At 37.5% G+C, this 21,504-nt stretch overlaps 1 protein-coding gene and 1 long non-coding RNA gene across 2 annotated transcripts in view; one reads left to right on the top strand and one right to left on the bottom strand.

Annotated features, from left to right (window-relative positions):
- gabra3 (gamma-aminobutyric acid type A receptor subunit alpha3) overlaps positions 1–21,504 on the bottom strand; it is a 480,166-nt gene that overhangs the window by 15,274 nt on the left and 443,388 nt on the right. The gene's annotated exons all lie outside the window — the stretch shown is intronic.
- LOC120493162 (uncharacterized) lies at positions 14,612–16,116 on the top strand. The gene is made up of 3 exons (XR_005625678.2): positions 14,612–15,237; positions 15,492–15,596; positions 15,853–16,116. It is a non-coding gene; the product is annotated as an uncharacterized LOC120493162 (long non-coding RNA).

Genomic DNA, 21,504 nt, shown 5'->3' with positions numbered 1-21,504 from the left:
GACTGTATGCAGGAGCGGTCTTAATATCTCAAATATCTTAATTTGTGTTCCGAAGATGAACGAAGGTCTTACGGAGTTGGAACAACATGAGGGTGAGTAAATACTGACAGAATTTTCGTTTTTGGGTGAACTAACCCTTTAATTGTAATAGACAGAGGGGTTAGTTGTAACACTTGTGTGTATATATAACACACATAATTCAATACTATTTTACTTGTATAGTTTGATATTGTTTGTGCATCTATAGATAGACGTCCATACATCCATCCCTCATCCAATCATCCTTCTATATCGTGGGTAGAGATATAGGATAGGGCTGCACAGTTGTGCAATAAATAATAATAAATAAAATCAGAAAATATTGTAATTGCAATTGGATTAGATTTGTGTGTGGCAGAGGCATGTAAAATTATTATTATTAATAATAAGAAGAACAGCAATAATAATACAAATAATTCAAAATTTAAAGGATTTATTGCATTAAAAACAGGCCATATTTTTAATAAATAAAAAATAGTGATCAATGCATAGTAAACTCAATTTTAAACATTTTAAATTCCAACATTGTTTGTGAAAGTCCAACAAAGTTAAATGTATAAATAAATACTCAAACCTGAAAAGTTGTGTGGCTCCCGGTTTTCATTTGATTATCATTGTACACTTGGCGGCTTAGTTGTAACACTGTGCTACAACTAACCCTGCTGTGTATTAAATATTTTAAGCCAAGCTAACAGTTGCTAGGAATTGCTGACATGTTTCAAAACAGTGCAATGTTTGAGCCAACAAGACAGTGATTAAGGCAATATAAAGTTAGATTTGGAAACGTATACACCCAACTCAGAAACCGAAAAAAAACTATAATGAAAAAATTTACAAGTTTGCATGGTGTCAAAACACTCTTTGTCCAGTATCTTCACAAAATATTACCAAAACTTTCCACAAATCCACGGGAGACCGTTTTCTGGCACCGAAAGAAAAATAGGGTAAACACAGCCTGTGTGACCCTGAGTAACTACGTAAAAGGTCAGTGTTACATTTAACTCCACGTTAGGTTGCGCCCCGCGCTTCCCTAATACCCCCCACTGCCTTATAATATCAAAAGTACAATTAAAATTCTGGATTTCACTATGTTAAAACCTGAAAAAAATGGTATGAGTCTGTTACAATACAAAAAAAGCATGGGCTATATGTTCTTTCTTGAACAAAAAGGACATACGTCGCTAATACCAGGGTCTATAACTGAAACAAGACCATTCTCTGCAATAGCATCATGCAAATTTCTCCATTGTAAGTCTCACATTTTCTTTGGCAAAGGTGACTTATATAATGCTCTCCATTCTGGTTTAACATTCTCCCATAGACAAATAAAAATATAATGTACATCTTAGGACAGGTAATCCATACAATTCTGCTCTTAATTTGTTTAAGAGTGGCTCTATAAACAAAGTTATAAAGCCCCATAAAGGCAGAAAATTTATTTTTGGCTTATGTGGATGAAAGACTACAACTCCCAGAATGCACTTGCATCTCTGCCCTAACAGAGCGCAGTAGTTAAAGGGTTAGTTCACCCAAAAATGAAAATTAAGTCATTAATTACTCACCCCCATGCTGTTCCAACCCCGTAAGACCTTCGTTCATCTTCGGAACACAAATAAAGATATTTAGGGCCCAAGCCCTGAAAGGGCGAAGGCCCTATTGTTTTCCTAAGGATTATTAGGGCCCAAGCCCTGAAAGGGCGAAGGCCCTATTGTTTTCCTTAGGATTATTCTTTTCTATTATTAGGGCCCAAGCCCTGAAAGGGCGAAGGCCCTATTGTTTTCCTTAGGATTATTCTTTTCTATTATTATTAGGGCCCAAGCCCTGAAAGGGCGAAGGCCCTATTGTTTTCCTTAGGATTATTCTTTTCTATTATTATTATTATTATTATTATTATTTTTCTTACGACTATTCGGGCACTTTTGGGGCCCTTAACATGCTCGAAAACTCTTGAAACTTTGCACACGGGTCAGAACCCGCGGCCATCAGAGCCGGGCTGAAGATGGTACCCGGGCGTGGCAGGGGGGCTCGTCAGCGCCCCCTGGAATGGGGTCCGAACACTTGGTCCATAACTCAAACACGCTTGCATGTAATAATATGAAACTCGGTACGCATGTTGATCTCATCGTTTCATCTATACCTCGCGCTTTTACTTTTTACCCCAGCCCAACAGGAAGTCGGCTATTGAGGTTTGTTTGTAAAACGCTCGCAATGGTATTTGAAATACTCCTCCTAGAGCTTTGATCCAAATTCGACGATACTCGGTCAGCGTGAAGTGAAGACATTGAGGATGAAAGCTTGTGTGGGGATTTTTGATATCTCGAACGGTTTGGCCGTGGCGAGGAAACGAAATCATGGCGAGAAACGTGAAACAGGAAGTTTGTTATAACTTCAGCATACATTAACTGATCTTGATGAAACTTCAGCAGTATGTTCGCTGTAAGAGGACGATCACATGGATGTGACTATTGTGAGTCAAAGTTATAGCGCCACCAACTGGCAGCAGGAAGTGTGTCACTTTCAAAATGCTTTGATATCACCCTTTTATTTTTACCCGATTTGCTTCAAACTTCATATGTATAATGTAAACATACGGCAGATGTAGACCTGTGAATGGATTCTTGATATCTTTGAAACTGTTGCCGTGGCGACGCATCAAACTTTACCCTTCTTTTAGGATGCTTTTAGGATGCTTTTGAGACCCTTAGCATGCTTCAAAATGCATGAAACTCAACAGACACATCACATTTATTAGCCAGTAGACACGTGCAATGTTTCAGAAACGGGCGTGGTGAGGGCTCAGTAGCGCCACCTTTTGACAAAAGTAGGGTTGTTAGTTTTATCTACAGTTACAAAAATCGGTATGTATATTGTACTCCTCGAGCCGGACAACTTTCTAATTGACACTCATTAGCTAGGACCCACAGAAAGTCAGATATGTTTGTTTGAATGTGGTCTTGCTTAATCTGAGCCTACATCTCTGTCTTTGCCTGTCTGTGTATGTGTGTGTGTTTGTAGGGGGAGGGGTCTTAACCATTTCACTCCTGTGTGTATGGCCTGCATAAAAAATAAATGCCTTAAGCCTGGTATTTTTTTAAATAAGTTTTTTATTTTTTATAAGTAAAGGCATATAACCAGTTTAATTGTAGTGCATTAATAGTTTTATATAATTAGTTTATTAATTAAATTAACTTGGTCCATAAACTTGATCTGAAAATTTGGTCCATAAATCAAACACACTTGCATGTAATAATATGACTTGAGTGTTAATCACATCATGTTTTCAGTTTGAATATAAAATATATAAATTATGTAAAAAAAATAAAGTTGATCCAGCTGGAGCGCAGGCTGAGAATAGCGCTGTCATGACTGGATCACGAGATCATCAGTCATGCCCTCTCATACCTTACGCGCACACCACGCCCACTTACATCAGATCACATCAACATGTCAGCCGGAGGGATAACGAGGGTCGTCGTCGCTTTTGGATTCAAGAATTTCTTACAACAAGATGGCAAAAGAACAGCGCTTTGCAAGACATGCAACGTTAAGATCGCGGACAGTCAGATGACAACCTCCAATTTCGTCCGTCATTTGAAGAGCCATTCTGCCCACTGTGCCCAGTAAGTGCTTGTCAATTTGTTAATGTTATCTGGTTAGCTCGTTCGTAGTTAGCTAGCTAATGTAAGTTAAAGGAGAACTCCGGCGCAAAATTACACATTGTTACCTAGTCAACCGTTATCTGAGATTTGTTTTCATGACTGCCGAATGTAAATAGTTTTATCTATAAAAACAGTTTAGCCTATAAGTGACGTCCGACATTCTGCATATTGTGTTATTTTGTTAAGCCCCACTAAAGGCATAAAAAACTGTAAAGCACAATCAAGTTTTCACACTATATTCCAAGACTTCTAAAGTCATTCAATAGCTTAATGTGTGGTAAAATTAATATTTTAGTCTCTAAGTTAAAGTTAACGGAAAGTCATCTCGCCTCAGTCATTCTCCATGCATCAGCATTAGCGCGTCGCGTTCGGTTGCGACAGTAACACGACGACACTCTCTTCAAGATCAATGTTCCCAATATTATACTTTATTTGTAGATAAGGCATAAAGGTCTATGATTTGCATAAAATGACTATCTTGCTGGAGTGGAGTTTATTGCCCTTTAGAATACACTAAGCATTAGTGCTGCACGATTAATTATATCGCAGTCGTAATAGCGATCTCAAACCTATGCAATTATATAACGCAAAATGCCGCGATTTTATATGAAATAAACAAAGTAGGGCTATTAGCGCAGCATCTCTTCTTTTTTGTCATCCTTTGAGTTACAAGATCCCCCTCTTATTGGTTCAAATGCCTTTTCGCATTTTGCACGACAAGAAGTGAAAAGCTGCCTGTGAGTGCCCTAGATTAGATGATACGCATAATGCGCATGCACTGACCGTGTGCCAGCCCAGAATAAACAGTTCTCTTTCGAGCTTGAACGAACAATAGCACACACAATTATGCCAAAATGTGGTTTTGTCTAGTATCTTCATAACATAAAAGTCTATGGATGAAAAGAGTTGTGCTATGAGGCGCGTGTGAGATCCGCGTCTCGGCAACGGGTGCTCTTAAAGGGCCAGCAGCGAATAAAGCGTTCTTTCAGTAAAGTTAAAAGAACAAAGGGAAATTAGAAAATTACTCACTGATCTTGAGTAAAGAACTTTTGTAGCTTTAATAAGGATTATTATATATATAATTTATGATTCAGGCAGCGCAGACTGTTTGATAACTTTATTCAATTTCTGTACCTGTTAAGACAGGAAGGGCACAGGTAAATATGTTTTTTATTATGGGTTTATGTGGGGATTGTTTGAAGTTCACTTAATTTAAAAGCTGTTATATATATTTTTTAAGCGTAATAATTTTTTAAAAAGTTGATGGCTTTCAATTGATGGAATCACTGTAATGTTGGTTTGGTTGATGGTTTATTGATCATTATAGGTGTTATCAATCATTTATTGTTGTTGTTGTTTTTAGTTTGAGTTGAGAAATAAACATTAATCTGTGTGTGCATTTTACTTTAGAACCAAGCAAGTTGGACTCATGAAACCATTTTATTATATCGGAGTCGCAAATCGCAATTGCAATATTGGCTCAATAATGGCAATATGACATTTTCCCAAATCGTGCAGCCCTACTAAGCATAGATTATAGATACCATCCCTTCGCTATGTTCTTTTCAATGTGAAGCGTTGCGTGCTGTGACTTGGTGTTGCTTCAAGTGCATCATTCTGCACACGGGATACGCATGATTGCTTATAATACTTTGGGGAGACAAGGGGGCGTGGCCTAAGGGAATAGCACTCGTGATGTTAAGTGATGTTACCCCGCCATCGCTGATACAACCTTTAGCAGTCATGTTTTTGCTTCTTGAGAGAGAGAGAAAGTGTGTGTGTGTGTGTGTGTGTGTGTGAGCAATGGCGGTTCTAGGCGGGGGCCTGGGGGGGCCAGTGCCCCTGCGACAACAAGCTTGGAAATAGTGTGAAATATTTTTTTATAGTGTGTCACGCATTGAGCATGACAGTCACTCGTTTCAGTCTTTTGTCTCACACTCCCGTCACACATTGTATTTCTCATGCGGAAAAACTATTAATAATATATTTAATATACGCAATTTCTCTGGCCGCGCCGCTCTCACGTGAGAATCAAGCGCGTCTCGCCTGGAGTTCAGCAGTCGACCCTGCTACGCATCAGCCAATCAAAAAAAGAGAAGTGCTACTACATTGGTTGTTAGTTTTATCTACAGTTACAAAAATCGGTATATACATTGTACTCCTCAAGCCGTACAACTTTCTAATACATAGTCATTAGCTCGGACCAAGAGGAAGTCAGATATTTTGGTCTGAATATGGTGAGCCTCTCTCTGAGCCTACGTCCCTGTATGGCAAGCCCTTTTAACATTTAAAAGCTAAGTTTGCCTGTCCGGAATTAACATTGTAGATATCAACAACGTCTTTCTGTCTAGTCGTTACACTTTGGATAGTTTGTATTATCATTTAAGATATCTGTAACATAATTGTGACTAGTCGAAATGACAGAGTATGGCAAGCCGCTTTAACATTTAATCATGAAAGGGCCAAAGCCTTCGGCACCGCCACCCGGGTGCCTTTAGGTAACTAAAGGAACCGGGGTTGCGGTGCCTCCGGCTTGGGCCCGCCATCGCTGCTCGCAGCTATATTTATTATTATTATTATTATTATTATTTTTCTTACGACTATTCGGGCACTTTTGGGGCCCTTAACATGCTCGAAAACTCTTGAAACTTTGCACACGGGTCAGAACCCGCGGCCATCAGAGCCGGGCTGAAGATGGTACCCGGGCGTGGCAGGGGGGCTCGTCAGCGCCCCCTGGAATGGGGTCCGAACACTTGGTCCATAACTCAAACACGCTTGCATGTAATAATATGAAACTCGGTACGCATGTTGATCTCATCGTTTCATCTATACCTCGCGCTTTTACTTTTTACCCCAGCCCAACAGGAAGTCGGCTATTGAGGTTTGTTTCTAAAACGCTCGCAATGTTATTTGAAATACTCCTCCTAGAGCTTTGATCCAAATTCGACGATACTCGGTCAGCGTGAAGTCAAGACATTGAGGATGAAAGCTTGTGTGGGGATTTTTGATATCTCGAACGGTTTGGCCGTGGCGAGGAAACGAAATCATGGCGAGAAACGTGAAACAGGAAGTTTGTTATAACTTCAGCATACATTAACTGATCTTGATGAAACTTCAGCAGTGTGTTCGCTTTAAGAGGACGATCACATGGATGTGACTATTGTGAGTCAAAGTTATAGCGCCACCAACTGGCAGCAGGAAGTGTGTCACTTTCAAAATGCTTTGATATCACCCTTTTATTTTTACCCGATTTGCTTCAAACTTCATATGTATAATGTAAACATACGGCAGATGTAGACCTGTGAATGGATTCTTGATATCTTTGAAACTGTTGCCGTGGCGACGCATCAAACTTTACCCTTCTTTTAGGATGCTTTTAGGATGCTTTTGAGACCCTTAGCATGCTTCAAAATGCATGAAACTCAACAGACACATCACATTTATTAGCCAGTAGACATGTGCAAAGTTTCAGAAACGGGCGTGGTGAGGGCTCAGTAGCGCCACCTTTTGACAAAAGTGGGGTTGTTAGTTTTAACTAGAGTTACAAAAATTGGTATGTATATTGTACTCCTCGAGCCGGACAACTTTCTAATTTACACTTATTAGCTAGGACCCACAGAAAGTCAGATATGTTTGTTTGAATGTGTCTTGCTCAATCTGAGCCTACATGTCTTTGCCTGTCTGTGTGTGTGTGAGTGTGCAGGGGGAGGGGGCTTAACCATTTCACTGCTGTGTGTATGGCCTGCATAAAGAAAATACATTTCTCAAGCCTGGTATTTTTTAAATAAGTTTTTATTTTTATTTTTTATAAGTAAAGACATATAACTAGTTTAATTGTAGTGCATTGACAATAGTTTTATATAATTAGTTTATTAATCAGATTAACTTGGTCAATAAACTTGGTCTGAAAATTTGGTCCATAAATCAAACACACTTGCATGTAATAATATGAAACTTGGTACACATATAGATCTCATCGTTTCATATATAGCCTACTTCACACTCTTACTTTTTACCCCAGCCCAACAGGAAGTCGGCTATTTAGGGTTGTGTTTAAAACACATGCAATGGAATTTAAAGTAATGCTCCTAGAGCACTGAACCAAATTCGACAAAACTCGATCAGCGTGAAGTCAAGACATTAAGGATGAAAAGGTGACAAGGGATTTTTTATATCTCGAACGGTTTGGCCGTGGCGAGGAAACGAAATTATGGCGAGAAACATGAAACAGGATGTGTGTTATAACTTCAGCATACATTAACTGATCTTGATGAAACTTCAGCAGTGTTTTCGCTGTAAGAGACCGATCACATGGATGTGACTATTGTGAGTCAAAATTATAGCGCCACCAACTGGCAGCAGGAAGTGTGTCACTTTCAAAATGCTTTGAAACCACTCTCTTATTTTTAACCGATTTGCTTCAAACTTCATCTGTATAATGTAAATACACGGCAGATGTAGACCTGTGAATGAATTTTTGATATCTTTGATACTGTTGTCGTGGCAACGAATCAAACTTTAACATTCTTTTTTGATGCTTTTGGGACTCTTAGCATGCTTGAAATTGCTTGAAACTCAACAGATACATCATATTTATTAGCCAGTAGACATGTGCAACTATGGCAAAAGATTAAAGTAATGTCTAAAAAGTAAACACTAAAAGCCTCATATCTTCTAAAAATGTAATTATACATCATTTGTTTCTAAATTAAATTATACAAATATTATAACTTCCCCAATTTTTCCTTTTTTTCATTTAAGAATTATGTTTATGTTCAAAAACAGCCAGAATTGTTGTAAAATTCATAAAAAAATAATAATCTGAGTCATACGTAGTGCTATACTGCCCTCTTGTGTTCAATATCAGGTAGGCCTATTGTGTATATTCCCACCGGTTAATCAACATGTGACTCCGCTGGGACTTGGGAGCTTTTAAATCGCTTACTTAAAACCGAAAGTCGAAATACGGATGTCCGCACAAGACATTAATGGTGTGGAGTAGAGCGAGCATTTTAAATAAATTCCTATTAAGTAGGATTGAACTAAACAGAATGAATGTTCACTCTGTTCTGCTGGTTCCTCGCTGGTGGATCATATGATTACTTTGTCATAATCTATGACAAAAATGCTATTATAAACCATATTAATAATAGATAATACACATTGCTCTTATTTTTGAAAAATACATTCATGAAAAACAAGATAACAAAAATCATAAAAAAATATAGCCATGGCTGCTATAAATGTTTGAAATGCATAGGACAGATGTTTAATGACGCAGCAACATATAATTGAGAGGCAATTAATAATCGGTCATTACGTCACTGCATTATGATATTACGGCTCCAATACGGTGCAGCACAAAGCACTTATGTGCATCCCGAGCGGAGAATGATGTGCTTGAAACCACATAAAGTTACAGCGCAGTGAGTCCGTATTGAAAAGTTCAAAGCACAAAGGAAATACATATTTATGAACAGTGTATTATACATTATCTATCTATGCAATAGTTTATTGAGCCTTTTCTTTTAAAGGTTTTAAATTTCAGTTACTGTGTGCGTGAAGAACAATTATAGTGCTGTGACTCTAGTGTTGTGATCTAACCGACAGCGTCCGACACCCGGTAGAAAGTAACACGGTTAAGTTACAGCAAAAAAGTCCAGCAAGAAAAAGTTTCTTCATTCGAAAATATAGACCTTTAGACCTTTATCTTAAAGATCCAGTATAATAGGATTAACATTCAATCATCTTGAAGATCGTTTCATCATTGACTGTAACCGAATGTGACGTGCTGTTTGAATGCTGAATGGAGAATGACTGACAGGCGCAGAGAGGGAAAAGTTTGTGTTCTTGAATTTAATGACTTAAATATTAATTTCTATATCACATAATAGCTTCAGAACACTAATAATACAGTACACAAAACCTTTATGGTACTTTAGAAAGTTTTTGTGCCTAACATAGAATAGTATATATGCACAATATAGAATTTGAATCAGCCTCGTCAAAGATGGCAGTGTCAGAGCCAATACCGATCCTGAGTATCTAATCGGCGCACTTCTTTTCAACAGTCAAATTGAAATTGAAATTGCTTGAAACTCAACAGATACATCACATTTATTAGCCAGTAGACATGTGCAAAGTTTCAGAAACGGGCATAGTGCAAGGACTAAATAGCGCCACCTTTTGACAAAAGTGGGGTTGTTAGTTTTATCTACAGTTACAAAAATCGCTATATACATTGTACTCCTCAAGCCGGACAACTTTCTAATACATAGTCATTAGCTCGGACCAAGAGGAAGTCCGATATTTTGGTTTGAATATGGTGAGCCTCTCTCTGAGCCTACGTCCCTGTATGGCAAGCCCTTTTAACATTTAAAAGCTAAGTTTGCCTGTCCGGAATTAACATTGTAGATATCAACAACGTCTTTCTGTCTATTCGTAATTACATTTTGGATAGTTTGTATTATCATTTAAGATATCTGTAACATAATTGTGACTAGTCGAAATGACAGAGTATGGCAAGCCGTTTTAACATTTAATCATAAAAGGGCCAAAGCCTTCGGCACCGCCACCCGGGTGCATTTAGGTAACTAAAGGAACCGGGGTTGCGGTGCCACCGGCTTGGGCCCGCCATCGCTGCTCGCAGCTATATTTATTATTATTATTATTATTATTATTATTTTTCTTACGACTATTCGGGCACTTTTGGGGCCCTTAACATGCTCGAAAACTCTTGAAACTTTGCACACGGGTCAGAACCCGCGGCCATCAGAGCCGGGCTGAAGATGGTACCCGGGCGTGGCAGGGGGGCTCGTCAGCGCCCCCTGGAATGGGGTCCGAACACTTGGTCCATAACTCAAACACGCTTGCATGTAATAATATGAAACTCGGTACGCATGTTGATCTCATCGTTTCATCTATACCTCGCGCTTTTACTTTTTACCCCAGCCCAACAGGAAGTCGGCTATTGAGGTTTGTTTGTAAAACGCTCGCAATGTTATTTGAAATACTCCTCCTAGAGCTTTGATCCAAATTCGACGATACTCGGTCAGCGTAAAGTGAAGACATTGAGGATGAAAGCTTGTGTGGGGATTTTTGATATCTCGAACGGTTTGGCCGTGGCGAGGAAACGAAATCATGGCGAGAAACGTGAAACAGGAAGTTTGTTATAACTTCAGCATACATTAACTGATCTTGATGAAACTTCAGCAGTATGTTCGCTGTAAGAGGACGATCACATGGATGTGACTATTGTGAGTCAAAGTTATAGCGCCACCAACTGGCAGCAGGAAGTGTGTCACTTTCAAAATGCTTTGATATCACCCTTTTATTTTTACCCGATTTGCTTCAAACTTCATATGTATAATGTAAACATACGGCAGATGTAGACCTGTGAATGGATTCTTGATATCTTTGAAACTGTTGCCGTGGCGACGCATCAAACTTTACCCTTCTTTTAGGATGCTTTTAGGATGCTTTTGAGACCCTTAGCATGCTTCAAAATGCATGAAACTCGACAGACACATCACATTTATTAGCCAGTAGACACGTGCAATGTTTCAGAAACGGGCGTGGTGAGGGCTCAGTAGCGCCACCTTTTGACAAAAGTAGGGTTGTTAGTTTTATCTACAGTTACAAAAATCGGTATGTATATTGTACTCCTCGAGCCGGACAACTTTCTAATTGACACTCATTAGCTAGGACCCACAGAAAGTCAGATATGTTTGTTTGAATGTGGTCTTGCTTAATCTGAGCCTACATCTCTGTCTTTGCCTGTCTGTGTATGTGTGTGTGTTTGTAGGGGGAGGGGTCTTAACCATTTCACTCCTGTGTGTATGGCCTGCATAAAAAATAAATGCCTTAAGCCTGGTATTTTTTTTAATAAGTTTTTTATTTTTTATAAGTAAAGGCATATAACCAGTTTAATTGTAGTGCATTAATAGTTTTATAGGTTTATTAATTAAATTAACTTGGTCCATAAACTTGATCTGAAAATTTGGTCCATAAATCAAACACACTTGCATGTAATAATATGACTTGAGTGTTAATCACATCATGTTTTCAGTTTGAATATAAAATATATAAATTATGTAAAAAAAATAAAGTTGATCCAGCTGGAGCGCAGGCTGAGAATAGCGCTGTCATGACTGGATCACGAGATCATCAGTCATGCCCTCTCATACCTTACGCGCACACCACGCCCACTTACATCAGATCACATCAACATGTCAGCCGGAGGGATAACGAGGGTCGTCGTCGCTTTTGGATTCAAGAATTTCTTACAACAAGATGGCAAAAGAACAGCGCTTTGCAAGACATGCAACGTTAAGATCGCGGTCAGATGACAACCTCCAATTTCGTCCGTCATTTGAAGAGCCATTCTGCCCACTGTGCCCAGTAAGTGCTTGTCAATTTGTTAATGTTATCTGGTTAGCTCGTTCGTAGTTAGCTAGCTAATGTAAGTTAAAGGAGAACTCCGGCGCAAAATTACACATTGTTACCTAGTCAACCGTTATCTGAGATTTGTTTTCATGACTGCCGAATGTAAATAGTTTTATCTATAAAAACAGTTTAGCCTATAAGTGACGTCCGACATTCTGCATATTGTGTTATTTTGTTAAGCCCCACTAAAGGCATAAAAAACTGTAAAGCACAATCAAGTTTTCACACTATATTCCAAGACTTCTAAAGTCATTCAATACCCAGCTAACAGGGAACGTTCTCAGAACTTTGGCTAACATTCCCTAGAGGTTTGGTTAATGTTTTAAATAAAACATTTGAATGCAATGTTTAAAGAATGTTTTAAGGATGTTTTCTCATTTCAAATAATGTTCCTATAAGGTTAAATGTAAACTAAGATATAACATTTTCACTGTAACATTTTGAGGATGTTTTGGGAATGTTGCTGAGATAACAGATTAAACAATGTTCTCAATAAAACATTAGCACAATGTCTCATAATAACAGAGGAGGAACATTATCAAATCAACGTTCGCAAAATGTTTTGAGGATATTATTTAGTCCTGAGATGATGGAATGTTTTTATAAAACGTTCTTGTAATGTGACTTGTTAACAAAACTAGAACATTGTCACTGTAACATGTTGAGGATGTTTTCGGAATGTTATTGAGATAACAGATATTACAATGTTCTCAATAAAACATTGGTACAATGTCCCATAAAAACAAAGGAGGAACATTATCAAATCAACGCTCGCAAAATGTTATGAGGATATCATTGAGGCCTGAGATGACTGAATGTTTTTTATAAAACATTCTTGTAATGCGACGTGTTAAGAAAACTAGAACGTTTTAAATTTAACATTTTGAGGATGTTGAGAGGTAAAGGTTTGTAGAATGATCTTTTATAAAACATTGAAACAATGTTCCATAATAACAGAGGAGGAACATAATCAGGTTAACGTTCGCAAAATGTTTTGAGGATATTATTTAGTCCTGAGATGATGGAATGTTTTTATAAAATGTTCTTGTAATGTGACATGTTAACAAAACTAGAACATTTTCACTGTAACATGTTGAGGATGTTTTGGGAATGTTGTTGAGATAACAGATATTACAATGTTCTCAATAAAACATTGGTACAATGTCCCATAAAAACATAGGAATAACATTATCAAATCAACGTTCGCAAATGTTTTGAGGATATCATTGAGGCCTGAGATGATGGAATGTTTTTTATAAAACGTTCTTGTAATGTGACGTGTTTAACAAAACTAGAACATTTTAAATTTAACATTTTGAGGATGTTGATGAGGTAAAGGTTTGTAGAATGATCTTTTATAAAACATTGAAACAATGTCCCATAATAACAGAGGAGGAACATAATCAAATTAACGTTCGCAAAATGTTTTGAGGATATTATTTAGTCCTGAGATGATGGAATGTTTTTTATAAAATGTTCTAGTAATGTGACATGTTAACAAAACTAGAACATTTTCACTGTAACATGTTGAGGATGTTTTGGGAATGTTGTTGAGATAACAGATATTACAATGTTCTCAATAAAACATTGGTACAATGTCCCATAAAAATGAAGGAGGAACATTATCAAATCAACTTTCGCAAAATGTTATGAGGATATCATTGAGGCCTGAGTTGATGGAATGTTTTTTTATAAAATGTTTTTGTAATGTGACGTGTTTAACAAAAGTAGAACGTTTTAAATTTAACATTTTGAGGATGTTGATGAGTTAAAGGTTAGAATGATCTTTTATAAAACATTGAAACAATGTCCCATAAAACATAGGAATAACATTATCAAATCAACGTTCGTAAAATGTTTTGAGGATATTATTTAGTCCTGAGATGATGGAATGTTTTTTATAAAATGTTCTAGTAATGTGACATGTTAACAAAACTAGAACATTTTCACTGTAACATGTTGAGGATGTTTTCGGAATGTTGTTGAGATAACAGATATTACAATGTTCTCAATAAAACATTGGTACAATGTCCCATAAAAACGAAGGAGGAACATTATCAAATCAATGTTCGCAAAATGTTATGAGGATATCATTGAGGCCTGAGATGATGGAATGTTTTTTAATAAAATGTTTGTAATGTGACGTGTTCATAAAATATTGAATGTAGGCCTACCATAATAACAGAGGAAGAACATAATCAAATTAACGTTCGCAAAATGTTTTGAGGATATTATTTAGTCCTGAGATTATAAAATGTTTTTAATAAAACATTCCTTTAAATTGACTTTTTAACAAACATTTTGCATGATACATTTTGAGGATTTTTTGTCGAAATGTTGTTATCTTTTATAAATCATTGGCACAATAACAAAGGAGGAACATTATCAAAGCAACATTCATCAAATGTTTTGTGGACATTTACCTGAGATGACAAAATCTCATTATGTTAACAAAAGCTCATAAAATTGTAAGGATATTTTAAGGAAGCTGTTTAGGTAACAGATTGTAGAATTATTTTAACCTATAGAATAATGGCATAATTTTCCATAATAAAAGAGGAACATTGTCAAAACAGCATACATAAAGTGTTTTGAGGATATATTAGGCTACTCTGAACTGAACTGTTGCGACAAATGCGTTTACAAGAGATGAGAAGCTGATTGGAGGTCGCTGTAGATCGACGTTTAAAACCACCAATCACAGCGCGATGTTCCCTTGACGTAAGAACATTTGAACTCGACAAACAGCGCAAATAAAGCAACGTTTCTGTTGAAGAAATCGGCGCAGAATGTCCGTTGTCTAAATTGGCGACACATTGGCCCAAAACAACAGAACTCCTGGTCAACGGAACTCTTTCACAACTGTAAGTTTTTGTGTGTATTTTTTCAGTTTACATAGCTTTCTCTTATCCTTGATGTCTTTCAGTATTAGACCTAACTTTCTACTTTCTTAGAAATGTATGACAGTCGCAATAATCTGAGTGCATGCTACTTTTGAATAACAGCTAGATTTGTTTTAATGCAGACTCCAAATGGACTGTTTCAAGATGATTAACTTACCGATGACACAATAAAGTCTCCATTTACAACCAAGGTAGCCTACTATAATACCGGTATTGTGTTCTATGCATACGAATACTGTATTTTTACTTAAAAGTGATCTTAATGTCTTTTGAAAGTAAAAGTTAATAATATTTCAGTAATTCATATAACGTTAGAGGTTAACGTTAATGAATTGGAAAGAGCGTTTCTCAAGGCTTCCTAGGAGTATATAACATTCTTCTTTCAGATGAATACTATCTATCTGAGTTATATTTTAAAAAATGTCCTGACTCTTCTGACTTTTAGAATGGCAGTGAATGGCCGTCTATCAAGGCGCATCCATCCATGATAAAAGTAATCCACCACATGACTCTGGCGGGTTATAAAGCCCTTTTAAAGCGAAGCATTTGTGTAAGAAAAATATCCATTTTTAAAACTTTATTGGATTAAGATATTGGATACATGGATTAAGTATGTTTTAAATTACAGAAACAAAAAAGATACTCATAATTTATCATATTTATACTTTCAATAAATTAGTCTTTACATAATTTCTGATTGCTAATTAGGCTGACTAATTTTGAAAGTTTTCAATGTCAATATTGCTTATGATCTTAATGTATGTGTATTCTTTATGTTTACACTTTTGCATGATCTTCTTTTTTAGGCTATGAGGAAAAACTCTACCGTTCACACAGAGAACAGAGCTCAATGCTGCTAACTGGGGGAGCAGCTGGACAACTAGAAGAGAGAACAGTAGAACACTATTAATACAGATTCCTGGATTATTTTTCTGCAAGAACCAAAACAAGCAAAGACTGATGATGAGTGCTCTGAGCAAACACCGGAGTCAAGACGCATGAGTGACTTTACTGAGTTCTTCATGTAATGTTGGGCATTTACTGTACGCAGAACTTCTAATAATTTATGTGGATGCCATTTGTAAAACTTTTAGATTTTAAAGTTTTAGTTTTGAGATTAATAAAATTTTATGCTTTAACAATGTTATAGCTAATCATTTTTGAGGGGTTTTAAGAGAACATTTTGGGGACAAAAATAAACTTCCGGTAAAAACTTTATAAGAAAGTTAGGGGATAATGTTTTAAAAATGTTATGATTAAACCTTTATAGAAGGTCATCACAAAACATTTTCAGAGTGTTCTTAGAGAATGTTATGCCATCTTTTAAGAGAACATTCTGGGAACAAAAAGAAAACTACCCGCTGAAAATGTTATAAGAACGTCAAGGAATAATGTTCTAACAATGTTAGCATTTAACATATTTAGAATGTTTTTAGAGAATGTTTTTAGAACTTTTAAGAGAACATTCTGGGAACAAAAAGAAAACTACCCGCTGAAAATGTTATAAAAACATTAGGGAATAATGTTCTAACAATGTTAGCAATAAACATATTTAAAACGTTTTTAGAGAATGTTATTAGAACTTTTAAGAGAACATTCTGGGAACAAAAAGAAAACTACCCGCTGAAAATGTTATAAGAACGTCAGGAAATAATGTTCTAACAATGTTAGCATTTAACATATTTAGAATGTTTTTAGAGAATGTTATTAGAACTTTTAAGAGAACATTTTAGGAACCAAAAGAAAACTACCCGCTGAAAACATTATTAGAACACTGCATGGTAATGTTCTCAGAACATTTTTAGAACAAAAAAATCCTAGCTGGGATAGCTTAATGTGTGGTAAAATTAATATTTTAGTCTCTAAGTTAAAGTTAACGGAAAGTCATCTCGCCTCAGTCATTCTCCATGCATCAGCATTAGCGCGTCGCGTTCGGTTGCGACAGTAACACGACGACACTCTCTTCAAGATCAATGTTCCCAATATTATACTTTATTTGTAGATAAGGCATAAAGGTCTATGATTTGCATAAAATGACTATCTTGCTGGAGTGGAGTTTATTGCCCTTTAGAATACACTAAGCATTAGTGCTGCACGATTAATTATATCGCAGTCGTAATAGCGATCTCAAACCTATGCAATTATATAACGCAAAATGCCGCGATTTTATATGAAATAAACAAAGTAGGGCTATTAGCGCAGCATCTCTTCTTTTTTGTCATCCTTTGACTAGTGTTACAAGATCCCCCTCTTATTGGTTCAAATGCCTTTTCGCATTTTGCACGACAAGAAGTGAAAAGCTGCCTGTGAGTGCCCTAGATTAGAATAGATGAGACTCGCATAATGCGCATGCACTGACCGTGTGCCAGCCCAGAATAAACAGTTCTCTTTCGAGCTTGAACGAACAATAGCACACACAATTATGCCAAAATGTGATTTTGTCTAGTATCTTCATAACATAAGAAAATTCTATGGATGAAAAGAGTTGTGCTATGAGGCGCGTGTGAGATCCGCGTCTCGGCAACGGGTGCTCTTAAAGGGCCAGCAGCGAATAAAGCGTTCTTTCAGTAAAGTTAAAAGAACAAAGGGAAATTAGAAAATTACTCACTGATCTTGAGTAAAGAACTTTTGTAGCTTTAATAAGGATTATTATATATATAATTTATGATTCAGGCAGCGCAGACTGTTTGATAACTTTATTCAATTTCTGTACCTGTTAAGACAGGAAGGGCACAGGTAAATATGTTTTTTATTATGGGTTTATGTGGGGATTGTTTGAAGTTCACTTAATTTAAAAGCTGTTATATATTTTTTTTAAGCGTAATAATTTTTTAAAAAGTTGATGGCTTTCAATTGATGGAATCACTGTAATGTTGGTTTGGTTGATGGTTTATTGATCATTATAGGTGTTATCAATCATTTATTGTTGTTGTTGTTTTTAGTTTGAGTTGAGAAATAAACATTAATCTGTGTGTGCATTTTACTTTAGAACCAAGCAAGTTGGACTCATGAAACCATTTTATTATATCGGAGTCGCAAATCGCAATTGCAATATTGGCTCAAATATGACATTTTCCCAAATCGTGCAGCCCTACTAAGCATAGATTATAGATACCATCCCTTCGCTATGTTCTTTTCAATGTGAAGCGTTGCGTGCTGTGACTTGGTGTTGCTTCAAGTGCATCATTCTGCACACGGGATGCGCATGATTGCTTATAATACTTTGGGGAGACAAGGGGGCGTGGCCTAAGGGAATAGCACTCGTGATGTTAAGTGATGTTACCCCGCCATCGCTGATACAACCTTTAGCAGTCATGTTTTTGCTTCTTGAGAGAGAGAGAAAGTGTGTGTGTGTGTGTGTGTGTGTGAGCAATGGCGGTTCTAGGCGGGGGCCTGGGGGGGCCAGTGCCCCTGCGACAACAAGCTTGGACCCCCTTGTGGCCCCCTAAATGTGGAGTCAGTGTGAAATATTTTTTTATAGTGTGTCACGCATTGAGCATGACAGTCACTCGTTTCAGTCTTTTGTCTCACACTCCCGTCACACATTGTATTTCTCATGCGGAAAAACTATTAATAATATATTTAATATACGCAATTTCTCTGGCCGCGCCGCTCTCACGTGAGAATCAAGCGCGTCTCGCCTGGAGTTCAGCAGTCGACCCTGCTACACATCAGCCAATCAAAAAAAGAGAAGTGCTACTACATTGGTTGTTAGTTTTATCTACAGTTACAAAAATCGGTATATACATTGTACTCCTCAAGCCGTACAACTTTCTAATACATAGTCATTAGCTCGGACCAAGAGGAAGTCAGATATTTTGGTCTGAATATGGTGAGCCTCTCTCTGAGCCTACGTCCCTGTATGGCAAGCCCTTTTAACATTTAAAAGCTAAGTTTGCCTGTCCGGAATTAACATTGTAGATATCAACAACGTCTTTCTGTCTAGTCGTTACACTTTGGATAGTTTGTATTATCATTTAAGATATCTGTAACATAATTGTGACTAGTCGAAATGACAGAGTATGGCAAGCCGCCTTAACATTTAATCATGAAAGGGCCAAAGCCTTCGGCACCGCCACCCGGGTGCCTTTAGGTAACTAAAGGAACCGGGGTTGCGGTGCCTCCGGCTTGGGCCCGCCATCGCTGCTCGCAGCTATATTTTATTATTATTATTTTGTAACCTTTTGGGCATTTTTGGGGCCCTTAACGTGCTCGAAAACTCTTGAAACTTTGCACATGGGTCAGAACCCGCGGCCATCAGAGCCGGCCTGAAGCTTGTACCCGGGCGTGGCAGGGCGGCTCGTCAGCGCCCCCTGGAACGGGGTACGAACACTTGGTCCATAACTCAAACACGTTTGTATGTAATAATATGAAACTCTGTGCACATGTTGATCTCATAGTTTCATCTATACCTCGCGCTTTTACTTTTTACCCCAGCCCAACAGGAAGTCAGCTATTGAGGTTTGTTTGTAAAACGCTCGCAATGGAATGTTAAATACTCCTCCTAGAGCTTTGATCCAAATTCGACAAAACTCGGTCAGCATGAAGTCAAGACATTGAGGATGAAAGTTTGCGAGGGGATTTTTGATATCTCGAACGGTTTGGCCGTGGCGAGGAAACGAAATCATGGCGAGAAACGTGAACCAGGAAGTGTGTTATAACTTCAGCATACATTAACTGATCTTGATGAAACTTCAGCAGTGTGTTCGCTGTAAGAGGACGATCACATGGATGTGACTATTGTGAGTCAAAGTTATAGCGCCACCAACTGGCAGCAGGAAGTGTGTCACTTTCAAAATGCTTTGATATCACCCTTTTATTTTTACCCGATTTGCTTCAAACGTCATCTGTATAATGTAAACATACGGCAGATGTAGACCTGTGAATGGATTCTTGATATCTTTGAAACTGTTGCCGTGGCGACGCATCAAACGTTACCATTCTTTTAGGATGCTTTTGAGACCCTTAGCATGCTTGAAATTGCATGAAACTCGACAGACACATCACATTTATTAGCCAGTAGACACGTGCAAAGTTTCAGAAACGGGCGTGGTGAGGGCTCAGTAGCGCCACCTTTTGACAAAAGTGGGGTTGTTAGTTTTATCTACAGTTACAAAAATCGGTATGTATATTGTACTCCTCGAGCCGGACAACTTTCTAATTGACACTCATTAGCTAGGACCCACAGAAAGTCAGATATGTTTGTTTGAATGTGGTCTTGCTCAATCTGAGCCTGCTGTCTTTGCCTGTCTGTGAATGTGTGTGTGTTTGTAGGGGGAGGGGTATTAACCATTTCACTCCTGTGTGTATGGCCTGCATAAAAAATAAATGCCTTAAGCCTGGTATTTTTTTAAATAAGTTTTTTATTTTTTTATAAGTAAAGGCATATAACCAGTTTAATTGTAGTGCATTAATAGTTTTATATAATTAGTTTATTAATTAAATTAACTTGGTCCATAAACTTGATCTGAAAATTTGGTCCATAGGCCTAAATCAAACACACTTGCATGTAATAATATGACTTGAGTGTTAATCACATCATGTTTTCAGTTTGAATATAAAATATATAAATTATGTAAAAAAAAATAAAGTTGATCCAGCTGGAGCGCAGGCTGAGAATAGCGCTGTCATGACTGGATCAGAGATCATCAGTCATGCCTTCTCATACCTTACGCGCACACCACGCCCACTTACATCAGATCACATCAACATGTCAGCCGGAGGGATAACGAGGGTCGTCGTCGCTTTTGGATTCAAGAATTTCTTACAACAAGATGGCAAAAGAACAGCGCTTTGCAAGACATGCAACGTTAAGATCGCGGACAGTCAGATGACAACCTCCAATTTCGTCCGTCATTTGAAGAGCCATATTCTGCCCAGTAAGTGCTTGTCAATTTGTTAATGTTATCTGGTTAGCTCGTTCGTAGTTAGCTAGCTAATGTAAGTTAAAGGAGAACTCCGGCGCAAAATTACACATTGTTACCTAGTCAACCGTTATCTGAGATTTGTTTTCATGACTGCCGAATGTAAATAGCCTAGTTTTATCTATAAAAACAGTTTAGCCTATAAGTGACGTCCGACATTCTGCATATTGTGTTATTTTGTTAAGCCCCACTAAAGGCATAAAAAACTGTAAAGCACAATCAAGTTTTCACACTATATTCCAAGACTTCTAAAGTCATTCAATAGCTTAATGTGTGGTAAAATTAATATTTTAGTCTCTAAGTTAAAGTTAACGGAAAGTCATCTCGCCTCAGTCATTCTCCATGCATCAGCATTAGCGCGTCGCGTTCGGTTGCGACAGTAACACGACGACACTCTCTTCAAGATCAATGTTCCCAATATTATACTTTATTTGTAGATAAGGCATAAAGGTCTATGATTTGCATAAAATGACTATCTTGCTGGAGTGGAGTTTATTGCCCTTTAGAATACACTAAGCATTAGTGCTGCACGAT

The sequence above is a fragment of the Pimephales promelas genome, chromosome 19 (assembly GCF_988280905.1).
Source record: "Pimephales promelas chromosome 19, fPimPro1.hap1.1, whole genome shotgun sequence".
Classification (NCBI taxonomy): domain Eukaryota; kingdom Metazoa; phylum Chordata; class Actinopteri; order Cypriniformes; family Leuciscidae; genus Pimephales; species Pimephales promelas.
This window is presented reverse-complemented; position numbering and strand designations above follow the sequence as displayed.